Source organism: Mustela nivalis (genome assembly GCF_964662115.1).
Source record: "Mustela nivalis genome assembly, chromosome: 9".
NCBI classification, from domain to species: Eukaryota; Metazoa; Chordata; class Mammalia; order Carnivora; family Mustelidae; genus Mustela; species Mustela nivalis.
The window spans coordinates 3,505,994-3,527,627 of NC_139028.1; the positions used below are offsets into that span (position 1 = coordinate 3,505,994).

The window sequence follows — 21,634 nt, forward strand, 5'->3', positions numbered from 1 at the left end:
CCATCTGTCATCTCCCTTCAGTCAACCTGCAAATAGGTAAACACAGCCTGTAAAACCCACCCTTGTCCAAGCTATGTCTGGAGTTATGATCGTCTGTGTCTTTACCATCAAACTTTCTAAAAGGCTATTCTTGTGTGTGACCTCCATGGTCTCACGCCCAGTCACTCTATCTCTATGTCTGGCTTAGGACTCCACTACTCACCTCCCATTTTCTTTCAGTACTCAGTGACAACCTCCTCGATCTACCCCCACCCCCTAATCAAGCTGCTTTGCAACTTTTCACATCATCGAACATTGCTGACATTTCATTCCTTGAAATCTCTCTTCTCTAGACATCTGTGCAAAAATGCCTTCCTGGCATCAAAGCCACGTCCCTCCCCTTCCATCCACTACTCCTTTATTCTTCCCCTTTATCTGCCCAAGAAAAGAAGGAATTACCCTAAATCCTTAACTGTCACTCTCTCTACAAGGAATATATCCCTTGGCAACAGCATGATTGCATCTCTCTTCCCCCAAGCACCCATTCCTACATTTTGACTGTCCAACCAGAACCTACATCTGCACGTCCAACAGACACCTCAACTCAGATTGCCTAAAGCTGCACTCCTCCTCTTACCTCCTGCACCTGGCTCCCTTCCTGAGTTACCACGACTGTTGTGGCAGTTGACACATCAGACTCAACATTCTGAAAGCACAGAGGCACCCCTAAGCCTACTGCAGCATTTTTTTTTTCCATAGCCGAGATATGGAAGCAGCCCAAGTGTCCAGCAACAGAAGACAAAGTGGTACATACACACAATGTTATATTACTCAGCCATCAAAAAGGATGAGATCCTGATATTTACAACAGTATGGATGTACCTAGAGGGTATTGTGCTAAGCAAAATAAGTCAGAGAGAGAAAAACAAATACTGTATCTCCAGGGATGAATCCTTAAAAAATGCCCTACATATTCAAGTTTTAAGGCAGGACCAGAAGCAACAGTTTTAGCATATATCACCACGATATAAAATAAAATCTTAAAAAAAAAAGGAAATAATAGGACAACAGCAATTAGGGTAAAAAGACTTAACAACTGTCTTGCTCAACATCACCAGCACCACACCAGCTACACGTCTGACCCCCAGACCAGCATAGCAGGTGTGAGGACAGGTCCAAGCAGAGAAAGTGTTACTTGTCACATTTTTTGAAAAATGATAAACAGAAGGGATGCCTGGGTGACTAGGCTGGTTGAGCGGCCAACTCTTGATCTCAGCTCGGATCTTGATCTCACGGTGGTGAGTTTGAGTTCCACACTGGGCTCTGCACTGGGTGTGGAGCCTGCTTTAAACTAAACTAAACTAAACTAAAATAACACCTCTGTCAAAAGTACGTGAATTCACAACTTACATGTAAGTCAAGTTCTACTTGTTCTAAGACAGCATGAAAACCAAGATGTCGTTATCAAGACAGGAAGCAAGAGAAATTGTGTATTCCATGTGCCGTGAGATAACTCCAACTGCATCCAAGTCAGCCATGGCCCTCCACACATCTGCAAGAGAGGGTATATTATCCACATTAGGACAGAGGAAACCAAGGCTCAGAGAAGTTAAAAAAAAAAAAAGAGTCCAAGATCATAGCATCATTTAGCAGCATAGCCAGAATGTATAGGAATTACCTCAAAACAGGCCACACTAGTGGAAGAATACCTTAGTGTGGAGTTATGAAAACCCAGGTAGAACGCTGCCTCAGAAAGGCAGATAATCAATAAAGGAAAAATAAAGAGGCGCCTGGGTGGCTCAGTCGGTTAAGCATCTGCATTGGGCTCAGGTCATAAATAATCGTGGGATCTTGCCCTATGTCAGACTTCCTGCTCAGCAGGGAGTCTGCTTCTCCCTCTGCCTCTGCTCCCCATTCATTCTCATAAACAAACAAATCAATAAAATCTTACCCAAAAAAAAGAAAAAAATAAAGATTATAAGCTTACAATAAAGATATGAATGACGAGTCAAAGCTTTCAGTGACACACCCACACCTGCCTACAGTTCACTGGCTAACACATGGGTGGAATTGATGGGGTTAGAAGAACAGGAGGCACATAGGCCCGGACAGCACAGCCCCAGCAGATGCAGAATCCTGGTGTAGGTTTAGCTAGCTTTCATTGTCCTTTAAAATGTCAAAGCTAAAGAAATCTGGTAGGGTTATTGAAGTCTGATCCTGGGGGATGCCTGGTTGGCTCAGTCTGTTAGGCAGCAGCCTAACATGACTCAGGTCATGATCACAGGGTCCTGGGATCAAGTCCGGCATCAGACCCCTTACCCAACCAGAAGCCTGCCTCTCCCTCTGCCTGTTGCTCCCCCTGCTTGTGCTCTCTCACTGACAAATAAATAATCTTTAAAAAGAAAGAAGAAAGAAAAAAAAGAAAAGAAAAATAAAATCTGATCCACAGTATAGAACAACACAAAGGATGGTACTTTCTTGGGCTGATTTCTGTTTGTTTGATTTTAAGTAGGTTCCACAGCCAGCACGGACACTAGTGCAGGGTTTGATCTCAGGACCCTAAGACCATGAACTGAGCCAAAGGCAGATAATCGATTAAGCCACCCAGGCACCCCACATTCTTGGGTTCTAATGGGACTTTTCCTAGGTTCTAATCCTAGCTGTACTGGCTGCCAGGGGGAATGAAGTCCAGCACCACAAGAAAAGCATCCCAAGGCAGCAGTCCTCTGCAGAAGATTTGCTGGTGGCTGCCATCATCAAAGAGTCAGTGGGTGAAGTTGTTGAAGCACAGTGGGAACAATGATAGCCACTGCCTTTTGGGTGTCACTGAATCATCCTACTCATCTTCAGGAAGCCTGGCCCTTCTCCAGTCAACGCAGCAAAAGCAAACTTGTTAGAAGAACAGGGGAGGGGGTCATCTCCCTCCCTCCCAGAAACTGAAGCAACCAGCCAAACAGTGCAGCACTGGAGTAAAAATAAAAATATGAAGGAATGTGGCTGCACCTGGGTAGCTCAGTCTGTTAAGCATCTGTCTTTGGGTCAGGTCCTGATCTCAGAGACCTGGGATCTGAGACCCACATCAGGCTCCATGCTCAGTGAGGAGTCTCCCTTTCCTTCTCCCTCTGCCCCCGCTCCTAGCTCATTCTCTCTCTCTCTCAAATAAATAAAATCTTTAAAATAAGAAATTTAAAAATGAAGGAATGAATCAAAATGCAGAATTCAGAAACAGAACTACAGATATAAAAACTACATATAAAAACCTGAAATATGACCCGGTGAGTGAGGAAGGATTATTAAATCATGATACTGTATGAATTGATTGCCAATTTTTTCTTAGAACATAGAGCACACTGCACTACACGAAAACGAAAACACAAAATTAGGATTGAATACAAAAACAAAATTATCAGTGTTATTCCATCAAGTGTTTCTCTAACCTACTGATCAAAACCTCAGTTCATCCTCCAAAAGAATCTGGGCACCACCTCAGCACACATGAACACATTTGCAGGCCACAGTTCACACTGCTCCAGTCCCCACTCTAAGTCCTGAGCCATGGGCTCCTCCAGGCAAAGCCACCACCAACTAGGCCCCTGCCCTAGAAATCCCCAAACCCAACCACTTCACAACAGGGACACTCAGGGAGATTCAAATGGGCAGAAACGTGGGACTTTGACTTTTTTTTTTTAATTAAAAGAAAAATACAGCAAGAAACATTTCTAGCACAAAGTGAAGAGCTCATCTTTCACAATGTAGAGAGTATTAGAATTATCAATACACCATCAGTAGTTTGATAGGTCAAACAGGCCAAAAGCTGGAAACACAAGAGGAAATGCTCACAGCAAACAGACCTGAAAGCCAGGGCCTGGACCGGCTGACATGGCTCTGCCGCTTACCACAGCGAGAAAGTGTAACTTTCCTGGGCTTCAACTTCCCTCCTGGCCAGCAGGAAAGTGGCAACACCACAAAATTCATATCTGGTCGGGGATTACGTGAAAGGAGAATGCTCAGTGAGAGCCCCGCCACACCGCCCGTCCAGCCACAGTCTGTGCCCAGTGAATGGGAATTTCCTCTACTGCAGCCACACGAAGAGCTGAAGGATCTGCACAGGATGCCTGTCTATTTACCAGTCACAAAACCACGTTCTGCCATAAACAAAGAGGGCAAGAGACCCCAAGAGATGGGAATATCCCTCACCCTTGCCTGGACCAGGCTTTCAAGACAAGTTGGAAAGCCCACAGCAGCTCTGCCACTGACTCTGAATGAGCCTTTGGAAGACAACACCATCCCAAACAGCAGTTTAATTTACTTCTCTTTAAAAAGCAGTGAGACAAGGTCTTGGCCACATCTTCATAAATTAACAGCTTAGGAGGCTAAACCACAATGAGTTAGTTATGTCCCCAGCAGGCACACTTCCACTCGTGGGCAGCTTCAGGGAGAAAGGGTGCCTCCCCATCCATGAGGACACCCTCTGACATTCATCTGAAGATGCTTCCTACCCATGGGCATTTACTCCCTGGAACCCCCCCCATCTAAGTTCCTCTCTGGATGCTGCACGAGGCAACTTCCTCACACCCCCATCACCACTGCTGACACCGCAGCTACCCCCGAGCCTTCAAGCAGGGTGCACCTGTCTTTGCTGCCAAGCGTCCCATCAGCCCAGCTCCATCACTGATTTCTGTACCCATAATTAATTAACTTATGCATGTATGTATTTATTTATTTTTACAGCTTCATTTATTTTAGGGAGAGATAGACAGAGAGAGAGATAGAGAGAGAGCACACACACACAAATACAGGGAGATAGAACCTCCAGCAGATTCTACACTGAGAGCAGAGCACACCTCAGGGCTCAATCCCACCACCCTGAGATCATGACCTTAGCTGAAACCAAGAGTTGGATGCTTCAACGACTGAGCCACCAGGCACCCCTCTGTACCCTTAATCTTAAGAAAAGACAGACACCGCTTCTTTCTGTCAGCCACGGCCTCATAAGCCATCTGTCACACAGCCAAAGGTTCCAGAGGGTAGGACCAGGTCTGCAACACCAGTGATGCCAGAGTATCTCCATAAAACTACAATCTAATGAGTACCAGACTCTGCTCTAAGCTCCTAATATGGCCTTCTATTTTGTACCCCTCACAGACCTACATGCTAGGTATTATCCACAGTGCACAGAGGAGGACACTGAGGTCCATGGCTTACCCAAGCGATCTACTTTTATGTGGCAGCAGCAGGGGCCTGAACCAAAGTCTGTGACTCCAAGGCCCCTCCGTCAACTCTGTTACTCATGCAGCCCCAACACAGTCATCAAATACCTCCCTAAACCCTCATCCCTCCTGTGAAAAAGCATGGTCTTCTGCCATTTCCCAGATGGGAAGAAAGCCGGCGTGAGCCAGATATAGTGACCTGCCCATGATGGTACAGGCGATGTCCCCCCTGTTCTCCCTCCAACACCCATGTCATTCTGCACGAAGCCCCATGGGGTCCTTCATGCTTCCAGTGGAAAACTCTGGTGAGACCACCAGTCTCCTGGCAGGCCTTCATCTTGACCCTGGACGACACGACCAGTTAGGAGAAAGCGGCTAGTTAAGCCTCTGAAATGGGGTCCTACCACCCAGGAAAAGCCCCTTATCTCCAGGGCATCATCGCCCGTGTGAATTAGCTGGATTTGTAGAGGGCTCCACAAGCACCAGCCTTGCTGAGTCACTTTCTCTAAGGTGGTGGCTGAGACAAAAAGGACCCAGGAAAGAAAGGCCTAGGCTGTTGTGGAACTCCAGTGCCTTGGCATCAACAATTAATGTGAGCAGCTGCCTCTGCTCACCAGATCTGCATTTTATGTGGGGCACACTGTTCAAAGTTTACACCCCCCATCTCTGTAACCTTCACGACAACCCCTGGAGCTCCCTGCACCATCATTACCACCTCACAGACAAGGAGACAAGGCATGAGGGGTGTGTAGAATGATGCAGCTCTGTGCTGGGGCCAACCTGGGGAGGACCCCACAGGCTTGCTCTTCCCACTGCTGCAGAAGCAGCTGAAAACAACGAGTTTTTCAGTTTGCATTATGTAGAGTGGAAAAGTCAACCATAAAGATCATTCAATTTTTAAATGGGTTATTCCTCAGGATAAAAACAGTTCCAAAAAATAATTTCCGAGAAGGTCAACATATTCTTCCTTCCAGGTGCCTGGCATGTGATGGAATGTTGTTAAAATAAGTTCTGGCCCATCAGCATGCCAGACAGAAACTGGAAGTAAGCTGTTACAGGTCCCCAAAGGCTCCGTCACAACCCTAAGGAGAAGACATAACTTTCACTGTCCCAAAGTGGTTATGTTTAAAAAAAAAAAACAAAAAAAAACAAAAAAAAAACAGGCACAGGTGGAACATTTTAAATTACAGACTTTCAATGCAGGGGCAGTGGGGGCAGGGGGGGTGTGTCCCCCAACTACCCCCAAATGTTTCAGCTATATATAGTGACTTACCAAAGTGACTCCTCACAAGTACCTACAAGGCGACTGACAGGCAACTGACCGATGAGGAAGGTATTCGGACTGCTTAACAAAACCAACACAACTTAGAATCTTCATTATTAAGAAGAGAAAACCATTTATTAAACACTCGCCAGGCACCAAACCCTCTAGGCACTGTCACACGATCTACTCATCACACGGCTGCCAAACTCAGTGCAGAAACTGAGGCTGAGTAAGTCACCTAAGGTCATGCAGCACCAGAAACTGGATTCCAACCAAGTCTGACATCAAAGCCCACCCCAGCTTGCTACAATGCTTCAGAACCTAAGCTTTGTGATGATCAATAAACTACATGCTTAACAATGTTTACACATCTCTGTTAGAATTCAGGGAAAGGTTTTTTTTTTTTGTTTTTTTGTTTTTTTTAGTTTTATGCTTTTATTAACACAAATATGACGTGCACAACAAGCTGTCTATTCATTTTCTTCACTGCGCAGCCTGGCATTGGGATTGGTGACTCTGATTGCCAGCTGGGCTGCTCTTTCCACAATAGCTTTGCGGTTCTTGGAGGAGACGTTTTGAGCAATCTCTGCACAGTAAGATTTGCTACACATCAGCAGCACTTCAACTCCTTGACGTTGTGCACTAGGAACTTCCTGAAGCCACTGGGCAACATGTGCTTTGTCTTCTTGTTGCTCCCGTAACCAATGTTGGGCATCAAGATCTGGCCCTTGAATCTTCTGCGCACCCTATTGTCAATGCCTCTTGGCTTCCGCCAGTTGCGCTTAATTTTGACATATCGGTCTGACTGGTGCCGGATGAACTTCTTGGTCCTCCTTTTAACGACCTTGGGCTTCACCAAAGGTCTGAGGGCAGCCATGATGCCCAGTAACAGATGGCTGCCACCTCCGCAGGCAGCGCCGAAGAAGAGAGCCCAGGGAAAGGTTTTTAAAAATAACATACACAAGGGGAAAAAATGATACAGGTTCTGGAGGCAGGCTGCCCAAGGTTCAAATCTTGGCTCCTCCACTTGCAAGCTGTGTGACCTTGGACTCCTTTAGCTCCCCTGTGCCCATATTTCCATGCATTAAAATGGTAGCCATAACAGACCCTATCTCCTAAGGCAAATAAAGCATTTTGGTGTTGTTGTTCTTGTTTTAAGATTTTATTATTTATTTGACAGAGAGAGAGAGAGACAGGGTGAGAGGGAACACACACAGGGGGAGTGTGAAAGGGAGAAGCAGGCTTCCCACTGAGCAGGAAGCCTGGTGAGGATTAGATCCCTGCACCCTGGGAGCATAACCTCAGCTGAACAACTGAGCCACCCAGGTGCCCACAAATAAAACATTGAGAATCATTCCTGGCATGAGTTAAACCTCAGAAGGTGTGGGCTGGTGTTACTTCTTGCTGGCCACTAGATAGAGTCAGCAGCCTCAGGCCCACTGTTTTAGCAACTCATTTGCATAAACAAAGCCCAGGCTCAGCCACTTTGTGCTTACCCTATGGTTTATTCCTGTCACTAACATCTCTCCTCACTCCTGCTCTGTGGCACTAAGCTCTGGGCCTCAACTTCCCATCTGTCAAATGAGGTGAGGAGCCCAGCTGATCTATCTGAGGTCCTTCCAGCTGGGCAACCTAGGGTTCTTGGTAACTCAGGGCCCAGAAATTTCAGAACCATCCTAACACAAACATTACCAAATGACACTCACTCAATTTCCTCAAATCTTCTCTTCCGTGTTATGTATAAATGCTTATTTTCATGGCAAATCTTCTCCAAGATCCCAGAGCTCCACGAGCACCCAGAATAGGCTGGGCAGGCATCCCCAGTGCTGAGGCTGGGGACATGATGGTCAGAAGCTCTGACCTCCAGGGGAGATGGATTCCAAATCAAGCTGCTCTGATAAGCAGGTCTTCCCTGTTAGAGAGGATTTCAACAGAGCACAGTTAAGAGGAAGTGCAGGTAAGAAACTCAGAACTTGGCCCACCGGACAGAGGGCAGTAGGACAGTGGGCCGGAGGGGTGACAGAGGGATTGAGAGGAATGGCACGATCAACAGAGGCCAGCCAAGGCAGCCCTGATGCTCAATGTGAGAGGGTGGGCTGGGGATACACTGTGAAAATGGCTTCAAAGGCAGGAAGCAAGCCCAGCTCAGCACAAAGCAAAGTCCTGAGCAGGAACCTTCTGGGACCAGGTTGGACACTAAGGTGAGCTGATAATGGCTGTGGCACCCAGTGCAGTCTGAATCTCACCCATGCCTCTCACAGGCTGGGTGACCCCGGACCAGTTATGCTATGTCCTTTAATGTTTCCTAAAGGGTATATTCACTCCATAACCCTGAGCCATGTTCTCATTTCGGTGAGTGTGGGAGGCCGCAATAAGGCTTGAGACGAGAACCAAACCAGACCCTGACTTGTGCCTCCTTTAAAGTCCAAATAACCTAACAAAAGGTTTAGGACGGGAAAAGTTCAGTAGCACTGGGCAAGAGTCTGTGCTATGTGTTGTGCGCTCGTCTACGTGACTTCCCACACGCTTACTAAACAAATGAGAACAATTCGGTTGGGCTAAAAAGTTCGTTGCTGGTCCTTGCTGCCTTAGTACAGCCCATAAATTACTTTCAGGTTTGCTGTATTTGTACTGGCATCAGCCATTTGGCGTCATGAGGAACCGTAGTTGCTTAACTAAACACAGATGTAATGTCACTATATATATGGCCTTAAGGCTTTGAATAAACTTAGCACTGTTGGACATCCTCCTCAGTGCTCCTCCTGTCCCCCATCTCTTTGCTTCTCGATTTCTTTTCTTCACCCTCTTACCCTCATGTTCCTGGTTGATTTGTTGCGCCGGCCACAACAGGTGAGGATCTGATGGTGCCCACAATCTACAGAGATCCAATATATACAACTAGGACAGCCTGGAGGGGGGTGGGCAACCCAGGCTGGACAGGGAGTTAAGAAGGAGTCAGGAAGGGCGCCTGGGTGGCTCAGTGAGTTAAGCCGCTGCCTTCGGCTCAGGTCATGATCTCAGGGTCCTGGGATCGAGTCCCGCATCAGGCTCTCTGCTCAGCAGGGAACCTGCTTCCTCCTCTCTCTCTCTCCGCCTGCCTCTCTGCCTACTTGTGATCTCTCTCTGTCAAATAAATAAAATATAATAAAATAAAAAATCTTAAAAAAAAAAAAGGAGTCAGGAAGAAGTCATTCCCACACTTGAGGCATGGGTTGGTACTGACCAGAGACACTGGGCAAGAGACAGTGTCCTAGGACTGCTGTAAGACTAGCCGGGTCCAGGCAAAGCACCTAACAGTGGGTAGATGTAACCCATCTGTAAAAGGTGGACGGGGGGTGGTGGTTGCAGCTGGTTGAGCATCTGACTCTTTGTTTTGGCACAGGTCCATTCACCTGGCCCATTCACCTGTGCCTGCATGTGTTCCGTGGTGTGCTCTTTATCTCTCTCTCTCTCTCTCAAATAAATAAATCTAAAAAAAAAAAAAAAAGGAAGTCAGGAAGGATCAGGAGACCTGCTGTTAAGGTCCCAAAGACTCCACCCTCCTCAACTAGCCTCCGGAAATAAAGTAAGTGGATGCCCAGGAGCCTCCTGGACACAAAACTTTCCAAAGCAAAGCTTTCAATTTCATACTGGAGAAAAGGTTGCTGTGCAAATTCAAGACAAAAAAGCCAGCCAGGGTGGGGTGGGTTTGGACGGGGTTGGTCCTGTAGGGCTCTGGCCACTAAATGCCCACTGCCCAAGCCAGGAGCCTGGAGTCTGTGCAGCCAGTGCTTCCTGAGGCTTCCACATCATGGCCTCGCCCTGAAGTTTCCTCCTGGAAGCTCCTTACCCAGGGAGGCCACCTGTGAGCAGCCCCTCACACACACCCCAGCTTCTGCCCCTCCATCCAGCTGGAGTGAAGGATCCCCAAGCCTGCTCTCTCTGGTCTCTCCTGCACAGAGAGGAGTATGTGCCCCGGAAAGGAGGGTCCCTGAGGATACCTGAGTCCCTGGCCCGAAGACAGCTGGCTTGAGAATGTGGGGTTTCGGTGCTCTAGGCACAGCAGTTCCTAGAGGAAACAGGGTAGGGAGCTCCAAGGTGGAGGGGAGTCCCGGGAGTCTGGGATGGCAGATGCCAGTGGCCCCCTAGTGGAAGGGTTTCAGTAACCCCAGAGGTGAGACAGGCCAGGGGTCAGGCCTGGAGGTGTACAAGGACCTGTGGGGTAGGGGGCCAGAGATGGAAGTGAACCCAGGGTGGTTTCAGGCCCAAAGTAGAGGTGTGGGGGTGGGGTGGGGGGAAGGGGTCCATGGGCCAGAAAGGAATGGTATCCTGGGGCTCCTGGGTAAAAGGCACTTGAGGTGGAGGGGGCCCAGTGGGGCCCAGGCCACGCGGAGCCAGCTCCTCTCGGGCTGGGGAGCCCGGCGATTCTGAGGGACAAAATTTTCCATCAAGTTCTGGAAAAGAAGCCTGTCAGCACAGGCGTCTCTCCGGGGGCCAGACGAGCCCAGTGGTGCTGGGCCCCTTGATGTCAGTAGGGCCCCACGGGTTCCCTGGATACCGAGAAGTGGAGCGAGGGCTGTGGGGCAAGGGCTGTGGGGCAAGGGCTATGGGGCATAGGAGCACCAGGCTAGCAGGAACCTGTCCGCCAGGCCCCCCTCCCGCTCCCTTGGACGAAGCAGCAGGTGGCAGCGGGCAGGAGGGACACAGCCTCCCTCTCTCCCTAGCGCCCCTACCCCTCCCCAGCCCCTCAGTACCTGAGTCAGCAGGGCACCGATGCACTCCCCAGCGCCCTGCCCTGCCAGCCCAGAACCCCTGCCTCCCCGGGAGGCACTACTTGCTCAGTGAGTTCGCTGGGCCCACAGAAGGCGGTGGGCGGGGCAGGCAGTTGCGGGCGAGCTGTGGCGTGTGGGGGGCAGCAAACAGTGGTACAGGCCTCTGCAGACCCGCGCGCCCTCGCCCAGCCTCCTGTCTGTCCTGTCCAGTGAGGGGCCTGGCTGCGCCCCCTGCCGGCTCCTGCTGCTCTTCTACTGACTCCAGGACCCCAGTCCCCCGCCCAGTCCCAGCCTCCCTGCCCCTCTTGAGCTCCAGGCTAGGCCCGCTGCCGCTCCTGGGCTGCCGAGCTGCGGCCCTGGTGCAGTGTGGCTGGCCCTTTTCTCTCCCCAGGGCACAGTGGAGCCGCGAGGGAAGGCCTGAGGGGATCTTCCGTCTGCTCAGTGCCAGTGGACACTCTCCAGGGGCCTCTCTACCTGGTGGGCTCCACCCATGGCCATCTTGGAACCCCTGGAATCCCCTTCAGAGACCAGGTGAAGCCCTCCTTGGGGAATCCAGGCTCCTGGGACCAAGGCGAGTTGATCTTGTGTACTGCTGTGTTTGTTCCCTGGCCTGGCATGGATTGACAGTTGCTGAATTGATCTATTCTGGGGTCATCAAGGGCAGAGCAAAGAGTTCAGGGCTGGGATCCCCAGGCCTGGGGTCCACACAGGCTTGGAGCCCTCTTGGCTGTCCCTGACAGAATGACCAAAGAGGAACCCTCAGAAACATGGATCTGCCTTGAACTGGCAGAGCATTCAGGGACAGGAAGGGGAATGTCTCCTTCGCAGAGTATCTGGAAGCCTGCAGTGGAAGATGGATTTGTCTGAGCCATGGTCATTAGTGTTGGGCCAAGGAACCCCTGGCTTGCTTCTCCTACCTGCATCCTAGGTCTAAAAGGGTGTCTGGGTGGCTCCCTCAGTGCAGCATCTGTCCAGGGTCCTGGGATCCAGCCCTGCATCTGGCTCCCTGCTCAGTGAAGATCCTGCTTCTCTTTCATCCTCTCCCTCTACTTGTGCTGTCAAATAAAATTAAAAAAAAAAAAAAGTTAAGAGGGGGGACAAAATGGCGCGGAAGTAGGAGGAGGTGTCTTTTCAACTTGTACCCCAAAATGAGCTGATTACCTACCAATCACCCATGAACTCCAATTACCCATGAAATCAGCCTGAGATAAGAATTATACATGTCTGGATCTCTACAGGGGGAGAAGAAGCCAGTGGGCAGGTAAAGCGGAGTGGGAACTGTGAACTGATATCAGAAGATAAACAAAAGGGGGAGGGAGCTACCAGAGGCAACCAGTTGGAAAGTAATACCCCAATACAAGCGAGAGTGCCCTGCGTCTGGGGACCAGCATTAACTCGGAGACTGGTTGAAAGCACTCCAAAAGAGCAAAGCATCTCTGGGGAAATTGTGGGAATCGGGGCAGCTAGGGACAGGGGCTTAAGTCCCTGGTCCCAGGACAGCCTCCCGTGGCGCTGAGGCAGAGAGTGCGGCAGAGAAACCAGCTCTTGGTCCCTAAGCTGCCAGCGCACGGAGAATGCATGGGGTTCGTTTCCTGTGAGGGGATGGGAGCCACACCAGGGGGCAGAATGCAAGAGTCCTGCTATAGAGCCTGAGATACTCCCCTGAGAGAGGTATAAAGGCCCAGCAGGTGCCCTTTGATACACGCCCTTGTTTCAGAGCCTGCACCAAACTCTCGCCCCAGAGAGGTGCGCAAAGGCCCAGCCTGGTGCTCTAGGAACTGTGCCCAGTTCTCAGAGCCTGAGACCCGCGCGCGAACCTCTGCCTTCCCTGAAATTGGTGCGTGCAAGGTGGGTGCTCTTAGACCCAGAAAGCCCGGGCACTCCCAGCCCGGGCCAGCGGGAAAATCTCAGTGTGCGATTGCTGCTTGGAACCTCTCTAGCAGTCTAGAGTTGCCCAAAGCTGCTGCTGCCGTGCTTTTGGGTACAAGCAAAAGATCCTCCATCCCCAGGGACAGCGACTTGGAACCTGCTCTGCCAGTGGCCAAGGGGGAACTTATTTGGGCTCTGTAGCCAGACTGAGGCTTCTCTCTGAGAGAGAGGATCAGGGTGCGGTTTGTTTTCCTCTAAAACTACAAAAACCATCAAAAGCGGTCAAAGTGAGAAAAAAAAAAGTGAACAAACAAAAAACCGCCAGAGAACAAAAGCCTGAAAAAAAAAAAAGTTTCCTCAGAGCCCACCCCCTTGAGGGGGGCAGTAGGACTTAAGTCAGGGAACATCATTGACTGAAAACCCACATGGCAGGCTCCTTCCCCAGAAAACAAACCAAGAAAGAAAAAAAAAAAAAAGAGAGAGAGAGGGAGACAGAAAAAAAGTACTACAAGAGAACTACCACTACTTCATAGGAAAACCTTTATTTTTCATTCATTCCCACGATTCTGGTTCTTTTTTTATATATATATAGGTAATTTTTTTAACCCCAGCAGGATGGAGGAAGGGGTACATGGCTGAGTGCCTCCCGGGACTGACCCTGTGTGACGCCACCCGGTGCCTGCAGCTGCCCTCTGGAAGGTGTTGCTTTAGCGGCAGAGCCGGAGGGCACCACGCGTGTGTCTGTCTCCAAAGTCCTGGGCACCACATCCCAATGCCTTCCTGAGAAGCAGAATCAAGGACAGTTGCTGATCTTCATTCCTTCGCACCAAAGGTATCTCATACACCATCTTTGGAAGTTGGAGCCAGGGGGCGCCTGGGTGGCTCAGTCAGTTAAGTGTCTTTCTTCAGCCCAGATCATGATCCCAGGCTCCTGGGATCCAGTCCCACACATCTGCCTCCATGCTCAGCGGGGAGCCTGCTTCTCCTTCTCCCTCTGCCATTCCCCCAACTTGTGCTTTCTGGCTCTCTGTGTGTCAAATAAGTGAATAAAATCTTTTAAAAAAGTTTGGGCGAGGGGGCGACTGGGTGGCTCAGTTGGTTAAGCTGCTGCGTTTGGCATAGGTCATGATCTCAGGGTCCTGGGATCGAGTCCCGCATCGGGCTCTCTGCTCAGCAGGGAGCCTGCTTCCCTCCCTCTCACTCTCTGCCTGCCTCTCCATCTACTTGTGATTTCTCTCTGTCAAATAAATAAATAAAATCTTTAAAAAAAAAAAAAAAGTTTGGGCCAGGGACGCCTGGGTGGCTCAGTTGGTTAAGCTGCTGCCTTCGGCTTGGATCATGATTCCAAGGTCCTGGGATCAAGTTCCACATCGGGCTCCTTGCTCATCAGGGAGCCTGCTTCTCTTGCTGCCTCTGCCTGCCTCTCTGCCTGCTTGTGTGTACTCTCTCTCTCTATCTCTGGCAAATAAATAAAATCTTTAAAAAAAAAAGTGTGGGCCATACTCTTTAGCCATTCTACTTTCCCTGGGGTAATTTGCCACCTCCCTGAATTTACCTGCATCTTTCTCAAAATCTACTTATCTTCCAGCCTTCGTGACCATAATGAGTCTATGAATTTTCAATAGACAGTGTGAACTTACACTTGCTAATATTTGCATAACATGCACCCCTTTCGATCTCAAAGAAAAGCTTCACACCACAATGGTCTCTAATCTACAATTAGGTTCTGTTCTGGGATCCCACTGGAATTCTATGCGCCTGTCCCCTAAGATCCCATAAATTGTGGTCCAGTTTCCCAGCCAGCCAAGGAAAGCACATGGGAAATCTTGCTGAAGTATGAGTAAGAGCCAACGAAAGGGAACATATTTATGTGCCTCGAATGCTGGGACCTGAGGAAAGCAAGTTTCATTACAGACAAATCAGGAAGGAGGTGCAGATTGCTTTTTATGTCACTCTGGAGTGGAGGTCTGCTCACTCACAGAAGCTCAAAATCTGCACAAAGGACAATGCCCCCCACCCCCAAAGTCAGCTGGGGATTCTCAGGAAAACTTTAATTGAAAGTATTACGGATTCTCCAACTTCCCAAAATGCAGGAGGAACATCTACAAGCAAGACTGTCACCACTTTTAGAAAATTACACTTATTTACCTTTTTTCTTCCTAGAAAATCATCCTCTCTCCCAATCCATGATCTTCTTTTTGTAACAGTTTCCTGAAGAAGGAAACAGGTGTCCTCCCATTCAGTTCCATCCAAAATAATAAAATAAAAATCTTTAAAATTAAAAAAAAATTGTGATTTGTTGAGACAGATCACATAAGCAGAGGGACAAGCAGACTCTCCCACTGAGCAGGAAGCCCGATTTGGGGCTCGATCCCAGGACCCTGAGACCATGACCTGAACGAAGGCAGATGCTTAACCAACTGAGACACCCAGGAAGCCCCAAAATAATTCAATTTTTAATCACTTTGCCATAGACACTTTTGGGTGGCTTTGAAACACCAGAATATCATTGACTTATCAGTGTCCTCTTCACCATCTCAGAAAAGGACTGGGTGCCTCTCAGAGGCCTCACTCCCCTCCTGACCCAGGTCCCAGCCAAAGGTCCTTCACATTAGAGTATGAGGAACTGAGCGGGATGGGGTGTGGAAGCACCCTGGGGTGGGGTGGGGGACTCTGGGGCCCTCCCACTCCCAACTTCAAAGAAAGCGCCTGCTTTCCCCTGCCTCATATAGGTACCCTGGGTTTGCCCTCTTTAAGGTTCCTGGTTGCTGCAAAGGTCTGAAAATCTCCTAAGTAGCACAAAAGCCATCATGTGCATTTTGGCCACACGGGACAGAGGGAGTTTAAAGGAAGAAAGATAAAGCTCCCCAGAATGAGCCAGCAGCTCTGGGCTTCCCCGCACATTTTTCCTGACCCTCAGAACCCTGGGAAGGAGCCCCTTGGTGCAAAGTCACAGGGGGAGCCCACGCACAGCCCAGGCCTCCTGCCCCAGGTCCTCTCCAGCCATAAACTGACCCCCTAGCCCCTTCCAAACCGTCTACATCCTCGAACCACCGACGTGCGGTTCAGCACCCATCTCCAGAGCGCAGGATGCACGTGGCTTCCCGGCACCCTTCCGAGGCCGCTCCCAAAATTACCGTGGGAATGTCGCAGCAAGGAGACAGGCAATCGATTTTTATCCTCTGGGTTGTCTTCCCTCATAGCCCCTCAGGAGTCCCCACGCAGCAATGCCGCGTGGGCCCTACTGCTCTGAATACACTTCCCCGGAGGAATCCGCTTTTCTTCAGCATCTGTGTCTGCAAACCCGGCTCCTCTAACACCCCCCACCAAACGTACCAAGAACCAACAGGGGAAGAAGTTCATTTCTGGCCAAAAAGCCTTTAATCCCTGAGAGCTGTGGCTGATGCAGGAGCAGCTTTTCTCCAAATGGTGATTTCGATACGAGGTCGTTTTGCCTGCCGGCCCCCAACATCCCTGACGTGTGGCTCCCAGGGGCCTCCCTGCGGCCAGGCCTGAGAGTGGAGCCCAAACTTGGGCTCATTTTCCACCGCGCTGAATCCAGGCAGCGGTCCCGTCACACTACAAAGGGTGCTGAGTAACGAGGTGCCGCCACCAGGAAGAGAGGCAGCAGGTCAGACAGATCTGGAGAATGACACTGGCCTTCAAGGGCCCCTCACAAGGGAAATACCATTATGTAGCAGATCTGAACAGATATACTGTGTTCCACATTCACGCCGTAAGGATGGGGTTTCCTCGAGCCCTAATCAAAGGAACTCTTTCACCCGAGATCACTTGACCAATCGTTGACTCAGTTTCCTTATACTAAAAATGAGGATAATAATACCTCACAAGATTGTTTTGAGGAGCACACACGTTACAAAATGTTTAGAGGCACCTGGGTGGCTCAGTGGGTAAGCATCTGACTTCAGCTCAGGTCATGATCTCAGGGTCCTGGGATAGGGCCGTGTCAGGCTCCTTGCTCAGCGAGGAGTCTGCATGTCCCTCTCCCTCCCTCTTCACTTCCTACCCTCTCTCTCTCTCTCAAATATATAAATAAAATCTTAAAAAAAATGAAGTTCTTAGAACACTATATGCACATAGTACAGGACACAGAAGTACTTGTTAAACAGATAAAAGGGTACAAGAGGCTGGCTTCCCTTCAGATTTCTAATAGGCTTTTGTCTGGGGGTCTCTAGCTCTTAGGAAGTGGGCAGGCCGCAGAAGCCCAAGATTGTAGAGTTCCTCCGAGGCCAAGTTCAGTTTTCTATGCAGGACAGAAAACCTGTAAAACACATCCCAGACTTGCTTCGCTGCCTTCCTAGTAGGGAATCCGTTCCCTCAAGAGTGGTCCAACCTCTCTTCCACTATTTGGGATGTAGAAAACGTTTAGACATTTCTCCATTGGTGCTGATTCCATCCTCATTTTTAACAATCTAGCTGTGTGTTCATCTGGTCTTCTGTTAGTTCCTTTATTCAACAAACACAGAGGACTCACGTGTCCTAACTGTGACCAAGACATCCAGCATCTCATCCCACAAGGGAAACATATTAGCAAATGTGGCAGCAAAGAGGGATGGGGTAAGGCAGTGACATCTGAATCAAGACCAAACTAACAAGCAGAGCCTGCCATGAAGAACATTCCAGGTATGGGCCCCATAGGCATGAAGGCGGAAATGAATAGATTATGTGCAGAGAGCAGGACAGGGGACTAAGGGGACACTGGAAGGAAGGCTGCGGAGCAGCTGTCGGCATTGGAGGCCTTGCGAAGGACTCTGGAATTCCCTTTGGTTTCAGCCAGAAGCTACATGAAGGTTTAAGCGGGGAATCATCAGATTAGCCTATATTTGTAAAAGATCGCTCCTCTTCCACAGAAGAAATGGGGATGGGGTGGGGGTGTCCATGAGCCTAGAAGCTGGAAATGGAAGCAGATGAAGTTTCCAATATCCTGGCCAAGGAGTGAGTCTGTCGCAGCGAGAGTGTCAAGATTTGCAGTTCTAAACTTTTTAGTAAAGTGGCTTATTAAACACACAGCTAACTATTGCCCGGGGTTCCTACTTTTGTAATAAGTTTTTTCTGAAACTCAAAAAGGGGAGAGGGGCTCTCTGCACCACGTGCCAGTCGGGGCGGAACATCATCATCACATTACAGGGTGTTTTCAGAGCCTGTTATCCTTTTAGTACGACATCCCTCCCACCCCGAGACAACACCGTGCCTCTTTCCGCCAACAGAAGTTGAGTTTTTCCCTTTCCCTCTTCCTTCTTTCGAGGGCAGAGCTCAGGGCTTCTCCAGAGATTCCATCCTAAGTTCATAGATCTCACCGAGCCGACCACATTCCCCTCTCTGTGGGCGCTAGGAAATGCCGGAAACATCTGTATCTGCACCTGAACATGGGACCTTGGATCCCAGCTACAGTTACTTGTGCTGTGGTAACAAGGACATCATGTGGCGTTTCAGGACATTTTCGTATATAAGGCCTCGGGTCGGGATGCTCAGGGTAGGAAAAGGGTGGGTTCACCCCTGGGCAGAGTGGCATACCTTCTCTCTCCTCCTGGCCTTTGCCCGAGTTGGAGATGCCGTGTTCCTTCCTCTTCACCTGAGTAATCATTATCTCTGCTTCCAGAAGCAGCTCAGGGGGCCACCTCCTCCCCAACCCCGCTGGACCAGGTGACCCTCCCCAGAATTCCATATAAATCCCTGTTAACGTTTATCCCACTGCTTCCCAGAGGCTCTTTCTCCTTGTCTTTACTTTGTCTCTCCTGCTGGACCCCAGGAAACAGGTCTCACTCATCATTTTATCCCAGCAGGGTTCAGTATGTTGCTGAATTAACACATGGCATGTCCCGCACATCGCTGGCAGCTGGATGAACTGGAACACAGTGTGGCAGCATGTACTGAAGCAGGGGTTCTCAGAGCACCAGGGGATTCAGTCTGTGAAGCATCTGCCTTCGGCTCAGGTCATGATCCTAAGGTCCTGGGATCCAGGCCTGCACCGGGATCCCTACTCAACAGGGAGTTGGCTTCTCCCTCTCCCTCTGCTTCTCCCCTCCCTCTCAAATAAATACATAAAATCTTTTCAAAAAATAAATTTTAAATAAATTTTAAAAAAATTAAGCAGTTGTTCTCAGCTACAGGTGATTTGGCTCCCCAGGGGACATATGGCAATGCCTGGAGAAACGTTTGGTTGATGTAATTGGAGGAAAGGGTGCCACTGGGCATTTGGTGGGGAGAGGCCAAATGGAGGTGGCCAACATCTGGCCATGCACAAGACAGGCCTCAGCAAAACATCACCCAGTCCACGAGGTCGACAGGGGAGACCCGCATCTAATCTAGGACCTGGAAAACCTTTTCCTAGGTTTACATGATCAAGGGAAATGTATATGTCCATCAAAACCACAGGATAAGCTGTCTAAAGCAGCTTATCCTCGGAAGCCCCAAACTGGATGCCATGTAAAAGACCATTAACAGGAGAACGGATAACTGACTACAGTACCTACGTGATGGAAGACGATAACGAAATTTAAGATGCCACATATGCGACAACAAGAAGGAATCCACAGATGTCCTGAGGAACCGAACCACCAGAGCAAGGTAACAGGCAAACTTGATCGCTGGTGATGGAAGAGAAGCAGGGGACAGGGAGTGACTGACTGGGAAGGAGCAGGAAAGAACCCCTGGTGTGCTCAGAATGTTCCTGATCCTCATCTGGGTAGTAGTTACACACAGTGTGCCGCATGCTAGGACTCATGTGCTGTGTGTGTGTATTACACCTCAGCAAGCTTTACCAAAGGCAACGGTCCTCTAAGAGCCCCGGCGGGCAGGATTCACACACTGGAGCAGGTCCTCCGAGCATGACTTTCTAAGGATTTCTGTGCACAGCCGGCAGGAGCATTGTAGATATGTTTATGGAGACCTATTTCACCACAGACACCAAAAACCTTACAGTGGGTCCTTGATTCAATTCTGCTTCGGTCATTTTCTGCTAAGGATTATGCTACAGATGTGCACACAGACTTAGGTTTCAAGAATATTTATCACAGCAGAACAAATACAAGAGGGAGGCAGCAACAACACGGACCCAGAGGAAACTGTGTGATACCACGGACTCATTAAAATCGACATTTAAAAATGTAAATGGAAAACGACTACAATATATTAATTACAATTAAAGAGCAGGTCACCCAACAAGCTGACACTAAGATATATGAAGAATATACTCAATATGATTAACTATGATTAGCTAAGGTCATGAGGGATTATGGGATGTCTTAAAATTTTATCATTTTCCCCTAAAATGTACATATATTACTTATTAATAAGAAAAAATACACAATCACACTTCTTAAAAATAAAGGTGAGTTTTCAACTCTAAAACTGAGTACCAGGGGCGCCTGGGTGGTTCAGTGGGTTAAAGCCTCTGCCTTCGGCTCAGGTCATGATCTCAGGGTCCTGAGATGGAGCCCCGCATTGGGCTCTCTGCTCAGCAGGGAGTCTGCTTCCTCGTCCCTCTCTCTGCCTGCCTCTCTGCCTACTTGTGATCTCTATCTGTCAAATAAAATAAATAAAATCTTTAAATAAATAAAATAAAACTGAGTACCAGACCCCACACAACTCCCAGATTCCCCATGGATTCAGAGCCCTGCTGCCTGCAGAAGCGCTCTATGGACGCTCATCACAGTGGCTGAGACATATTAAATAAAGAGATAACATTGCAGATTTCCTGTCTCTTATCCGACTGTGCAGATTGGTTACACAAATCCAAATCCATACATGCATTAGATCTCACTGAACTGCGTACACCCTGAGAAAAAGACCCTGTAAAGCAATTCCCTGTAAAAATACGAAAGTATTTCTGACAGCAAAAGTTTTCAGATTGCTGTAACGAAAAAAAAAAAAAACTAAAAAGGCACGACCTTCCCTGATTAATAAAGTCTCCCTCGAGAGAAGGCTACCACTTCCCCAGGTAATCTCATCGCCTCAGACGAAACCATGTTTCTCTGTGAAGTGGAGGTGATCGCGGCTCTCTTGGAGTACTCACAAGGGGTTGGGGAGTGATTATGAAACGGAACATTATGACCGGGGCCCGCTGGTTGTGGTCACCGTCATGCCCACAGCCTGAACACCACCTCCCTCCAGGAAGCTCCCTTCTCTGAATTCTGTGTGGTAGGGGCATGTGGCTGACTATTAGGGAGCACTGCATAAGGCGTACCCTGTCGCTCGCCCAGACGCACAGCTCCTCCCGGAGCCACCAAATGCCATACAGAGCTAAAGCTGGGAGCAGTGGCTCACCGTGGACACCAATGACGAGGGCCCAGGTACCTCAGCTCACAAACCCATTACAAGCATATACATTTAACTCTAGCTTTAAGATGTTTCTCCTCTTACTTCTCAGTCAAAAAAGACTTTAAGCTGAGTAAACCAACAACAAACCCTAAGATAAAACATTTAACCTTGTTAACTTCCTAAGGCCTACGGTCGTCTTCAGCTTCTCAAGGTCACACCTCCCTGCTGAATGATTACCGAGGGTTGCTGACAGGGTACACAGAAAAAAAAAAAACTCTTAG

General features: G+C 49.1%; 1 pseudogene across 1 annotated transcript; it reads right to left on the reverse strand.

The window, feature by feature from the left end:
* Positions 1–6,861: 6,861 nt before the first annotated feature.
* Positions 6,862–7,376, reverse strand: LOC309840855 (large ribosomal subunit protein eL32 pseudogene; annotated as a pseudogene). Its single transcript has one exon. The product of its transcript is annotated as a large ribosomal subunit protein eL32 pseudogene (transcript).
* Between the last annotated feature and the right edge of the window lie 14,258 nt (positions 7,377–21,634).